Raw genomic sequence first — 13,132 nt, 5'->3', positions numbered from 1 at the left:
CCCTCTGAAATCAATAAAAATAATATATATATAAAAAAAAAAGCCAGATACACAACTGAAAAGGTTCTGATTTAATTGGCCTAAAATGGAATTTAGAAATTAGTATTTTTTAGGTTTCCCAGTGATTCTAATGTGCAGTTATGTGAAGAAAGAGATTATACACATACACACAGAGAGCAGAGAGCCAGAGGTACCTTTTACAGGATCCTGAAGCTTCCAGCCAGCCAGAGGCCTCCCAGCACCTGCTGCACTCGAAGGCCACCTAAGGAGCAGCTGTTACTCCTAAATGTTAATGGAAGCACTTTTCACACCTATGTCGGTCTTAATAACATTACCATTTGCTTTGTTACAGTATTTTCAAAACTTATCATCTTAAGTGTCTGGATTTTAAAACTTAAGATTCCAGGCTCTGTTCTTCTTGACTCTGATTCAGCTTCTGCTCTTCTTGACTCTGATTCAGCTCAGGAATCTGTATGTTCAAAGGCACCCCAGGGAGCCCTGGCCAGTTGGTTGGGCATCATCTGGTGCACCAAAAAGGTTGCCAGTTTGATTCCTGGTCAAGGCACATGCCCAGGTTGTATGTTTGATCCTCGATTGGGGTACGTGCAAGAGGCAGCGATTGAAACACACTTCGATGTTTCTCTCTCTCTCTCCCTCTTTCTGTAAAAATCAATTTAAAAACTTATTAATAACACCTCAGGTAATGCTTAGGATTTGACAGGCTGGGAACCCCTGCTCCAGAACCTAAATTGCTAAAAGAGCCTCTCAGTACCAGTCTTAAAATTTCACCATTTCAAGCCATCACACACATCAATTCTAGATCAATTTTGTAATTTCCTATATCCATTATGGCATTCTGTGCTGCCTAGCATGGCCTTTCTAGATATTTTAGCTTCCCTCCCCTCCGGAAATGCAGGAATTGTGTCTGGGAAAGAAGGTTCCATCTGGTCTTGAGCCCACAGAACGTGGAGGTTAGGAAAATCCAAAAATTTAACAAAACAAGGATAATGAAAGGAAGAAGTCACATTTGGAAGTCAAGCAGACAGTACAACTGAAAAGCCTACTGAAATGTGCTAGCCCATGAGTCCCACCCATGCACCTGCTGGCAAGAAGCAGATGCAACAATAAATAATGAGATAACACTTTTTGCACACTTTGTGTTAGGCGCTTTCCATATATTATCTCATTTAATCCACATAGTATATGAGGTGCATACTATTGTTGCCCCAGTTTACCTAGGAGAAGACATAGATGTGTAAACTAAGTAACTTGCCCAGTGACACCCAATGGTGAAATAACATAGACCCAGGAAGCAGGTGCCAGGCTAGGTTGTCTCTGAACCACTGAGCAATACAGTCTCCCACTTACTTTGTTACAGTATTTTCAAAACTTATCATCTTAAGTGTCTGGATTTTAAAACTTAAGATTCCAGGCTCTGTTCTTCTTGACTCTGATTCAGCTTCTGCTCTTCTTGACTCTGATTCAGCTCAGGAATCTGTATGTTCAAAGGCACCCCAGGGAGCCCTGGCCAGTTGAACAGAAGCAAGGAGGTTCAGGAAGGAGCTTCAAGTCCATTGTCATCCTCATCCCCTGCTTCCAGGCAACAATTGACCTAAAAAAACACCTACGCTTAGGCTAGAGGCCAGTGTTCCAGGGAAACAGATGCCCCAGGTATCCCTCTCATGCCCCTTTTGATTAATGATGTTCATTTGTTTTCAAAAGTTGTTGAACAAAAGTATGCATTAATCAAATGCAATTTCCTTAAAAGTGACTGTATTCCCAAGTATGAGAGGTTTGTTGGGATCTTCTTTATTGCCTGACAACAACAAGACCAGAATTCTGGTACCTAGCCAGGGTTCTGTGTTCTGCTTCACATTAGTTTTTCATCACGATTCTGAGAAATGGGGCCATTCTCTCGGATGTGTTTCTTGTAGTAAGAGGTTCCAGGAACATGGTAATGAAAAAAAAAAAGGGGGGGGGGGAATCCACTAAAACCTGGTGTCTCTCCTTTTCCGAGGAATGTGAAAGGAAATCCTTTAGGAAATGGACTATAGCGTAAGGTATAAAGGAAAATAAATGGATTGGGAGTTAAACACAGCAAGCTTGGCCTCACCGTGAGCTGCGTGCCCCAGATTAATGACTTCCCTCTCTAAGCGATGATGCTTCATCCTTAAAGGAAGGATGGTGTTACCTATCCACAAGCCAAATTTGGCTCCCTTGGACTGGTTTTTAAGGCCCTCCTTCCAAACAAGTTTATTTTTTTATTTTTATTTTTTTTTTTAGGGGTTGTTTAAAAATAAAAAGAGGAGGGAAAGAAGAGGAAGAAGATACAACAGAAATCCTATGTGGCCTGTGGAACTTAAAATATGTACTATCTGGCCCTTTATAGAAAAAATTTGCCAACCCCTGACCTAAAACCAAGATAATCTAATCTGCTCAGTTTATCATAAACAACAAAGCCAAGGTGGGCTGCAGAACCGATATTGTAAACAGTCCTCTCATTAGCTAATTGGCTCCCAAGTAGCCTCTCAGTACTTGACATTCAAATTTGTGCTTCAGCAACATTTCAAATGACCATGGGCTCCCTCACAAATGAGAGAACCCTCAGAGTCATTCTGTGAAAGGCAAAGATCAACTCCGTGTTGAAACTGCATCCATTATTGCTAAGCACCGAGTGGCACAGAGGTCTTATAACAGAGAAAGAGAGAGGACTGGGAATCCATGCTCCTCCGAAAAGTCACACACAAGCCTAAACAAAGAGAACGGGTGGTGTTCGGAGGGGAGGGGTCAGCTGAACCCTCGCTTGACCTTTCCGGGCAGAGCCAAGAGGCCAGTTTAAAAACCCTGATAGAGAGAAAAGAAATGTACTTGGATCTTGAGGGGCTTCATGGAATCTCAGCTCAGCCAAAGTTACTACTTTCATAAGTTTAGGCAAGTCCCATTCCCTCTTGAAACCAGTTTTCTCAGTTTTAAAAGGCTATCTACATATCTTCTAGAATTGTTTCTTTTTAATCTAGTATTACTATATGTAAAGTAATTTATATATGACCACAAAGAATATTTGTTATATATACACTAGAGGCCCGGTGCACGAAATTCGTGCACGGAGGGGGGTTGTCCCTCAGCCCAGCCTGTACCCTCTCCAATATGGGACCCCTGGAGGGATGTCCAACTGCCCGTTTAGGCCCGATCCCAATGGGCCTAAACGGGCAGTCAGACATCCCTCTCACAATCCAGGACTGCTGGCTCCCAACTGCTTGCCTGCCTGCCTGCCTTCCTGATTGCCCCTAACCGCTTCTGCCTGCCAGCCTGATCACCCCCTAACCACTCTGCTGCCAGCCTGTTTGCCCCCAACTTCCCTCCTCTGCCGGCCTGGTCACCCCTAACTGCCCTCTCCTGCAGGGTTGATCACCTCCAACTGCCCTCCCTTGCAGGCAGGGTGCCTCCCAACTGCCCTCTCCTGCTGGCCATCTTGTGGTGGCCATCTTGTGTCCACATGGGGGCAGGATCTTTGACCACATGGGGGCAGCTATATTGTGTGTTGCAGTGATGATCAATCTGCATAGTACTCTTTTATTAGATAGGATAGAGGCCTGGTACAGGGGTGGGGGCCAGCTGGTTTGCCCTGAAGGGTGTCCCGGATCAGGGTGGGGTTCCCTTGGGGCATGGGGCGGCCTGAGCGAGGGGCCTGTGGTGGTTTTCAGGCCGGCCACATCCCCTGGCAACCCAAGCAGAGGCCCTGGTATCTGGAATTTATTTTCCTTCTACAATTGAAACTTTGTAGCCTGGAGCGGAGCCAAGCCTGGGGCTCCCTCCGAGGCCGAGGCCGGCAGCCATTTGTGTTGGGGTTATAATTGAAACTTTGTTGCCTTAAGCGGGTGGGCCCGGCCAGGGTGAGCGGAAAGCTTTGCTTCCCCTGTTGCCGCTGGCAACCCTGGCCTGCTCTCTCAAGCTCCATTCTGCCGCCATTTGTTTGAATTTGTTTACCTTCTATAATTGAAACTTTGTAGCTTGAGTGGAGGCTTAGGCCTGGCAAGGGCAGGCGGAAAGCTTGGCTTCCTCTGTTACCTAGGAAACCTTGCTCTCTGTGGCTGTAGCCATCTTGGTTTGGGTTAATTTGCATACTCGCTCTGATTGGATGGTGGGCGTGGTTTGTGGACGTGGCTTGTGGGTGTGTCGGAGGTATGGTCAATTTGCATATTTGTCTATTATTAGATAGGATATATCAATTATATATCACTTAATTTGTTCAAACTTTGAAACATATTTTATATTTTTAATTTTATACAAATATAAATAATTTTATCTATAATATATATTTCAAAAATTGAACAAAATGTCATTAACATGCTAAAAAGTACGATAGAAATGCTTACAATGCCATGCTAAAAGGTAGGATTGAAATGCTTATAATAACACTAGAGGCCCGGTGCACGAATTCCTGCACCAGTGGGGTCCCTTGGCCTGGCCTGTGGGATCGGGCCGAAACAGGCTCTCTGACATCCCCCGATGGGTCCCAGATGGCAAGAGGGTGCAGGCCAGGCCAAGGGACACCACCAGTGCACAATTGGGCTGGTGAGGAATGCGGGAGGTTGGCCAGCCAGGGAGGGATCATGGGAAGGCTCCAGGGCATGTCTGGCCCGTCTCACTCAGTCCTGATTGGCCGGACCCCAGCAGCAAGCTAACCTACTGGTCGGAGCGTCTGCCCCCTGGTGGTCAGTGCACATCAAGCAGGTTGAGTGGCTTTAACATGTCATTAGCATATTACACTTGGATTGGTTGAACGGACGACCAGACACTTAGCATATTAGGCTCTTATTATATAGGATGCTAAAAAGTTGAGTAGAGATGCTGTATATTGTGAAAGTCTGAACTTCCCCTCATCAGTATGGCTAGAGAAAAGTAAATGTTTCAGCCCGAATGTGGAGAGCTTGCATCCTCTACGGCTGCCTCCAGCCACCCCTTCAGTGTTTCTGGTTAAGGGACTCATATCAGTCACAGGAAAATTTAGCTTCCATCCAAAAGGAGGGGGAAGAAAACAAAACAACTCCACTGTAAAACAGAAAGGAAAATGAGTCTGACAGATTTATTCCTTTCTGCATTTCCTGTTGCTGCTTCCCAAGGCCAGCTTACAAAAGCAAGACTTAGTCCCATGAGAATAACCCGTACAGCAGGGCAGCCCTCTCTGAAAAAGATCTGCCTCTCCCTCTTCATTTCTTGAATTAAAAAAAAAAAAAAATTCTGGAGCCAAAACAAGCCCCAGGTGTCCTGTGTGTCCAATACTCACATGTAATGATCTCTTTCCCCTGTTTGTATAAGACTTCAGAAAAGAAAGAGGCGAAAGTTGTCAGAGTCCCAAAGATAGGGAAGGGGAACTCAGAGGCACTCCCAGAGGGAAGAAGGGAGCCATATGATATTTTCAGAACAAACAGAAATAATGACAAACTAACACTTTCCAAAAAAAATGAGAACCATTCTCATTCATGTGTCTGTTTAAAAATGTATGTTTTGTAAGTACATGTAAGTGATACCCCAAAGACAGATTCAGGAGATTGGAGATAGGCAAGCACATAAGGGCAGACTCAGGCAAAGGATGGAATGATTCCGTGGGGGCAGAATGGTGAACTAATGTATATTGCATGTCAAAGTTTCTGCCAATTGGGTATGTTCTTATAAAGAATTAATGTTTCACTCACATTCAATACAGTTGACTTGCTCCAGCCGAAATGGACCTAGATAGCTATTTATTATTTGAATGGCTTTAACACAGTATTCTCTATCCTGCAGCTGAAGTTATTGAGTCTAACATGTGGTATTCATTAGTTGAAATCCTGGAGTGTAATTGTCTAGATTTTAGGCATAAAGCTTCGCAATAAAATTCTGCATTAAAAAGAAAGATTTATTTGAAATCTCCTGAGTTCTGCCACCAACATAGTGGAAACAACATCAGTTTTCTTTTGCTTTGGCCTAAAATACACATTTCATTGGCTTCTTGATAGGCAATTACATTCAGAAAAATTAGAGTTACTATTGCAAACGAATTTTAAATACTATTTAGATATACTTTCTGGAAAATGATTTAAGAAAAAGAATTCAATCCCTCTTGTGATTTCTATACCCTAAGCAATTAATTCCCTCCCACTATCTTCCTCCTCCTCCTCTTCCCCAATTCCCCACCCCACCCTCTTACTTGAGAATTACAATTACATAGGGAGAAAGCAATGTTAATAATCTGAAAAATAACTTGTTAAACTTTGCTAATTAGCAAAATAGTATTTAATCTCTTTTCATATAACTTAGGTTTTGCAATTTATTTCATTCACTTGTTATTTATTTTAACAGTGATGAAATCATAATGTCAACAGCCTAAGAAAAATCTGGGAACCTTTTTAAGAGTGAGTTTTAGGGATCAGTCGTGTTGTTGTTTGGTCCTGAGCACCTTTACTTCCAAAACAGAAAAGTTTTAGATTTTCAATTTTTTTTTTGATGATGAATAAAATATTTAAGATAAGGTCTTCAAATATTAAATAACTTAATTAAAACTGTACTACCATCAGCTCCATAGTAACCTAAGGAGTATGCAACAGAAAGATGTCATAGCAAATGACCTAGAATTTCAAATCATGACACATATCTATACATTGACTAAAAATAATGCATTGGGTTTTTTGTGGGGTTTTTTGCTTTTTTGCTTTATTGTTGAGAGTATTACACATGTCCTCCCCTTTTCCCCCCATTGCCCCCCTCCACCCAGCTCCTGCCCCACCCCAGGCCTTCACCACACTATTGTCTGTGTCTATGGGCAATGAATATATGCATATAAATTCTTTGATTAATCTCTTCCAACTCCCTTTCCCCCTGCCCCCTTCCCTCTGAGATTCTTAAGTCTGTTCCATGTTTCCGTGCTTCTGGTTCTATTTTACGCAATAGAATACTATTCAGTTGTAAAAAAAAAAAAAAAAAAAAAAAGATCTCTCATCTTTTGAGACAACATGGAGTGACCTAGAGATTATTATGCTAAGCGAAATAAGCCAATCAGAAAAAGACAAACAGCATATGATCTCACTTGTCTGTGGAATCTAATGAACAAAATAAACTGATTAATGCATTGTCTTTTATGGTTTTTTATTTATAGCGAAGCAACACGTATATGTACTTTAAAAAGTTAAATAGTACATGTAGAAGAATGAAGTTGGACCCTTATCTTATACCATATACAAAAATTAACTCCAAATACATCTAAGACCTGAAGACCTAAAACTATAAAATGCTTAGAAGAAAACAGGTCATCATCTTCATGGCATTGGTTTTGGCAGTGATGTCTTTGCTATGTCACCAAAAACACAGACAGCAAAAAGAAAAATAGATAAAATAAACTACATCAAAATTAGGAGCTTCTGTGCATCAAAGGACATAATCAACAAAGTGAAAAGGCAACCTCTGGTAATGGTAGAAAATATTTGCAAGTGATATGTTTGATAAGGGGTTAATATCCTATATAATAAAACCCTAACATGCAAATCGACCCAACAGTGGAAAGACCGGTTGCTATCATGCGCACTGACCATCAAGGGGCAGACATTCAATGCAGGAGCTGCCCCCTGGTGGTCAGTGCGCTCCCACAGGGGGAGTGCCGCTCAGCCAGAAGTCAGGGCAGACATTCAATGCAGGAGCTGCCCCCTGGTGGTCAGTGCACTCCCACAGGGGGAGTGCCGCTCAGCCAGAAGTCAGGGCAGACATTCAATGCAGGAGCTGCCCCCTGGTGGTCAGTGCGCTCCCACAGGGGGAGTGCTGCTCAGCCCAGGCAGCACTAATGACCCCTCGGGATATGTCCGCCTGCCAGCTAAGGCCCCCTCCCCCAAGGGGTCCCAGACTGTGAGAGGGCACAGGCCAGGCAGAGCCTCCCCCTTCCCCTCCCAGTGAATGAATGTCGTGCACCAGGCCTCTAGTCTATAATATATAAAGAACTCCTACATCTCAACTAACAACAGGGGAAGCCTATTCCTCCCCACTCCTATAGAGGTTTGTGGGTTATATTTTAACACTTGCTCTATTGGCACTATTTTGCTGACTCTTTTGCTATTACAGTTCATATTTGCTCATCTGCACCTTTTTCCCCTCATTCCTCACCCCCTCCCCATGACTACCATCAGTTTGCTCTGTGTATCTATGAGTCTGTTTCTAGTTTTATAGCTGAGTAATACATCACATTTTCTTTATCCACTCATCTATATATAGGCATCTAGGTTGCTTCCATATATTGGCTATGGCAAATAATGCTGCAACGAACATAGGGGTGCTTATCTTTTTGAATTGGAGTTTTCCATTTTCTTCAGATAAATACCCAGAAGTGAAATGGTTAGATTGTATGGCAGTTCTACCTTTAATTTTTTGAGGAAACTCTATGCTGTTTCCCATACTGGCTGTAACAATTTACAGCCCTACCAACAGTGAACAAGTGTCCCTTTTCTCCACATCTTTGCCAACACCTGTTATTTGTTGACTTTTTAATAACAGCTATTCTGATGGTTGTGAGGTGATATCTCATTGTGGTTTTGATTTGCAATTCCTGGTGATTAGTGATGTCGAGCTTCTTTTCATATGTTTATTGGCTATCTTATATCTTTGGGAAAAAATGTCTTTTGAGGTCCTTTGCCCATCCTATATAATAAAAGGGTTATATGCAAATTGACCCTAATGGCGGGATGTCTGGGAACGACCAGTCGCTATGATGCGCACTGACCACCAGGGGGAAGAAGCTCAATGCAGGAGCTGCCCCTGGTGGTCAGTGCGCTCCCACAGGGGGAGCTCCACTCAGCCACAAGCTGGGCTGACGGCTGTGAGCTCAGCGGCAGTGGCGGGAGCCTCTCCCGCCTCCTCGGCAGCGCTAAGGATGTCCGACTGTGGCTTAGGTCTGCTCCCATGGGGAACGAGCCTAAGCCTCAGTTGGACATCCCCCAAGGGCTCCCAGGCTGCTAGAGGAATGTCTGACTGCCAGCTTAGTCCCGCTCGCCTGGGGAGAGGGACACACACACCCCGCCCCGAGTGCACGAATTTTCGTGCACCAGGCCTCCATATTTTAATAAAATTATTGGAGTGTCTAATTTGAATTGTATGATTTCTTTATATAGTTTGGATATCAAGTTATTATGGGGTATATCATTTACAAATATCTTATTCCATTCAGTAGGTTAACTTTTCATTTTTGTTGGTAGTTTCCTTTGCTGTGCAAAAACGTTTTAGTTTCATGTACTCCCATATGTTTATTTTTGCTTTTGTGGCCCTTGCCTGGGAGGCATATGAAATATATATTGCTAAGACCAATGTCAAAGAGTTTATTGCCTATGCTTTTTCTTAGGAGTTTTATGGTTTCAGGACTTACATTTAAATCCAGTGGTGTCTTAGTCTTTGTTTATCCATTCCATCCAGTGCAGTCTGTAGCTGCTGACTCAGTGCAAAAGCCCTTCTTCCCTCCCTCTGCCGTGCCAGGTCCTGGAGTTCTGCCTTCCTTCCTGGAGCAAGCCCTCTGCTTCTGCCTGAGAACAGAGTTTTCTACCCTGAAGCTCTATGTTCTATAGATGGAGTTGACAACTGAGGCCTGCAAGCCAAATTCAGCTCACTCTTTCTTTTTGTAAATAAAGTTTTATTGGAACGCAGCCATGTTCATTTGTTTACACATTGTCTATGTCTGCTTTCAAGTTACATCTTCACAGCTGAGTAGTTGTGAGAGAGGTCATATGGCCTGCCAAGCCTGTGATATTTACTAGCTGATATTTAAAGGAAAGAGTTTGCCAGAGTTTGCTCTATGCTTCCATATGAGAAGAGGGTTTTGACTCTGCTTCCATGGGAACAGACTCTTTTTTCCTGTCTGGAGTAAAATTGAAAACTATTCCCCCATTTGTACAGCACAAAGACATCTACTGTGTAACAGTATCACAAACCATTACCTAACCCCATTAGTGTCTAGGGATATTATTGTTTATTCACATCATGTATAAGAACATACAGATTGTAATAATTTTTTTTTTGAAATGTTTATACACAGTTCTGAAGAGACAGGTCAGGCCCATTTACATATGCAAAGGGTAGGATGACAAAATATGTAATGGTCCCATCACTTTTCAGATATTTTACCTAAAATATACCTTATATTAAGCTTTAAAGTCACAGTGTAGGAAATCTTAGTAGTTGCCATTAAAACTGCTATAAAGAGTATTTCCTGAATGGAATTATGCAAAATCTACCATTTAATCTCTGTTATGCAGCATATTCATATGCATCTAGAAAAATATGGCAAGAGTGCTGAGCAACAAAAATGGTAGACATTTGTGATTTCAAAAAGCATTTAGGAAAGTATAATATAGAAAAACACACATGTCTTATCTGTACAGCATACTCAGATAATTAGCACCCAGATCTCAAAACAGAGTATTACCGGCATTAGTTACCCCCACATTTTCAGCTTTTGCCAAGGCTGACCACTATTCTGATTTCCAACTGCATAGATAAGTTTTGCCTGTTCTTACACTGTGTACTAGTATAGATGGAATCATACACAATGCTCACTTTTGTGTCTGGATTCCTTCATTAGACATTTTTGTGTGAAACTGAGCTGTGCTATTGTTCATTCATTCTCTTTGCTTTACAGAATTCTGTGGTGGAAACATACCACTTAGGTTCATTCACTCTACTGCGTATATGCCTGCAGATAGCTCTGGTTGCTGTATAAAAGGAAAGATTACAATAATTGTTAAAGTGACCTACAAAGAAAAGATATTTTATTATCAGATAAAATGGGCATTTTGAGTTGCCTGATTAACCATGAATGTGTATAAAGAAAAATCTATTTTAGTTTTATTAGGTGAAACACTTTACTGATTTGCAGAACTTATGATCAAATATTTTCAGAGATGCTAGGATTCAAACTATTCTCTCCATGGTAGCCATTCTTGATAACTTCAATGAAAATTCTATTCACAAAGCTGCTTTCCTATATCAAGTATCTGTATATATTCTTTTATAATAATTGGATCATTTTATAATAATTACTTTTTAAACCTATGTACAATGACATTAAAACAAGAAGACAAAAAACCTAAATCCTCTTTCTCCTCTAAAACTCCCTGTATTTCAATCACTGAATCAATAGAAATTTTGTTCTCTCCGGTCAGTATATTTTATAGATTGCCCAAAATTTGCATTTTGAATGGGAAATTATTGAACTCCATCATTTTGACATTTTTAAAATATCTAGTTAATTCTGCAGCATAAAGAATGGTTTGAGCTCAAATCCAGATTCTCAGAATGCAAATGATCAGAGTGTATTTCCCTGCCTGGCAGAAGGTGGCACCAGAGTTATGCTTGCAAAATCACTGCTAGATGTCTACAGTGCTTAATTGGCCAGGCCTCAAACAGCTTGCTACAGTGGGAATCGTGATACATTCAAGTGAGTTTATAGACTTCAAATATATTTACCAGAATCAAGGCCGTGTCAATCAAACTTCGCAGAATCCTCCTCCAAAAACAAGTTGCAAAATACTCATTTTACAAATATTTATTGATCCCTAATTATGTACAAAGCAGCCTATACAAATGTATGTGTGTGTATACATATGTGTGTATATGCATATATATATCATTAAACAATATAGATGTTGAAATTTACCTTCTAATGGGAGAGACAGACATCAAATAAGCCCTAGACAATTGCCTACTTAAATGACAATCATCGCAAGTGTTGCAAAGCAGATGTATAGGATGTTATGAAAAGATATGAAAAGAGAACCTGACCTGGGTATAGGGCAGAGTAAGAGGTCTTCCTTGAGTCCTTCCTAAAAATGCTTATTCTTCATTCCTTAAATGTCATTCTTTTAGGCCCTATTTTTGTTCCTGATCTTAAGTACGACTCAATAATTAATGACATTATTACAGTTCTGTCCCATATTCCATTAGCTCATCTAGCACTACATAATTTCCCTTGGTTTTGCAATGGTAGTTTCTTGTGAGCATTCAATAGAGCAGTTCTCACCTGGGGTAGGACCACCCTTGTGGACAATGATTTGGAGGGTGCTCCTGGCATTAATGAGTGACAGCCAGGATACTCACTCATTACCCTGGGCACCCTGCCAGGTATGGAATCATCCTGTACACGAATAACTTACTCTTCATCCCTCATAACTTTCCAGTGCCCCACTAGTCATTCATGAATGTGAACAGCCTGCTTATAATTAGCTCATGTTTTACATGTAAACACAAAGTCTTTTGCATGGTTTTTAATGTAAACTGAATTTTCCAGGAATATAACATGAGTATAAATAGAAGGAATACTGTACCTTGTTTCATTTGAATCTTTACCAGAAATGTTTAGCCATTTTGGAAAAATTCTTCAACTAATGGCAGCGCCACAGCTGGTATTTGAGTTACAGATATGTCACACCAGCACCATTCTGCTTTTATTGTTGACACATTCATGAAGATTCTACAGCTGGTGTAAGCACCTGACCACTTCATGTCTTCCAGTGTAATCAAGTCAAACCATTCACATATTGAAATACATATTATTTCATTAAAAGTTACTTTCCTTGAAATTCTCCTTTATATTAAAGCCAGGGGATTTTTTTATTATGTGTGTAGGGAGTTTGTATCATCTGTGAATTTCATTCCAGGGTAGTAAAGAAGACATTACATGATATTTGTTTTTAAAAGAGATCATTGGTTCTGATGAGGGGAGAGCCAACGCAGCAACAACTAATAGTTAGGGAACCAGGAGTCAGACAGACCAGGGTTAAATCCCCCCCACACCTCCCACGGCCTAACGTACTGTCTGTGTGTCCTTGGGCAAGTTCTTAAACATTTATCATTTCAGTGTCTTTATCTACATAACGAGACACCAATAGAACATATCTCACAGAGTACTGTTGTTTCTATGAGGATTAACTGAGATAATGTTCAGAAAATGTGTAGCGCAGTACCAAGCACATCATAAAAATTTATTAAATGTTATTTTATTATTTTAACAGTCTAAGTAGCAATGGGTAATGCTTTAGAGATTATTTTCCTAGTCAGTTGAAGTATACTTGTGTCTATCCTCTGAATGTTAAACTCACTGTATTCTGATTAAGAGTCCATATGG

The 13,132-nt window shown here is 41.1% G+C and overlaps 1 long non-coding RNA gene across 2 annotated transcripts; it reads left to right on the top strand.

Moving 5' to 3' along the window:
- The first annotated feature begins 1,909 nt into the window (after window positions 1–1,909).
- Window positions 1,910–9,674, top strand: LOC129149327 (uncharacterized). Of its 2 annotated transcripts, none has more exons than XR_008556241.1 (2): window positions 1,910–1,954; window positions 9,490–9,674. It is a non-coding gene; the product is annotated as an uncharacterized LOC129149327 (long non-coding RNA). The 2 variants fall into 2 exon arrangements; XR_008556240.1 differs by having other exon boundaries at window positions 1,915–1,954; window positions 9,430–9,674.
- Window positions 9,675–13,132: the final 3,458 nt, after the last annotated feature.

The sequence above is a fragment of the Eptesicus fuscus genome, chromosome 6, assembly GCF_027574615.1.
Source record: "Eptesicus fuscus isolate TK198812 chromosome 6, DD_ASM_mEF_20220401, whole genome shotgun sequence".
Lineage (NCBI taxonomy): Eukaryota > Metazoa > Chordata > Mammalia > Chiroptera > Vespertilionidae > Eptesicus > Eptesicus fuscus.
Note: the sequence above shows the minus strand (reverse complement) of the source record. Positions and strands in the feature narration are given on the sequence as shown.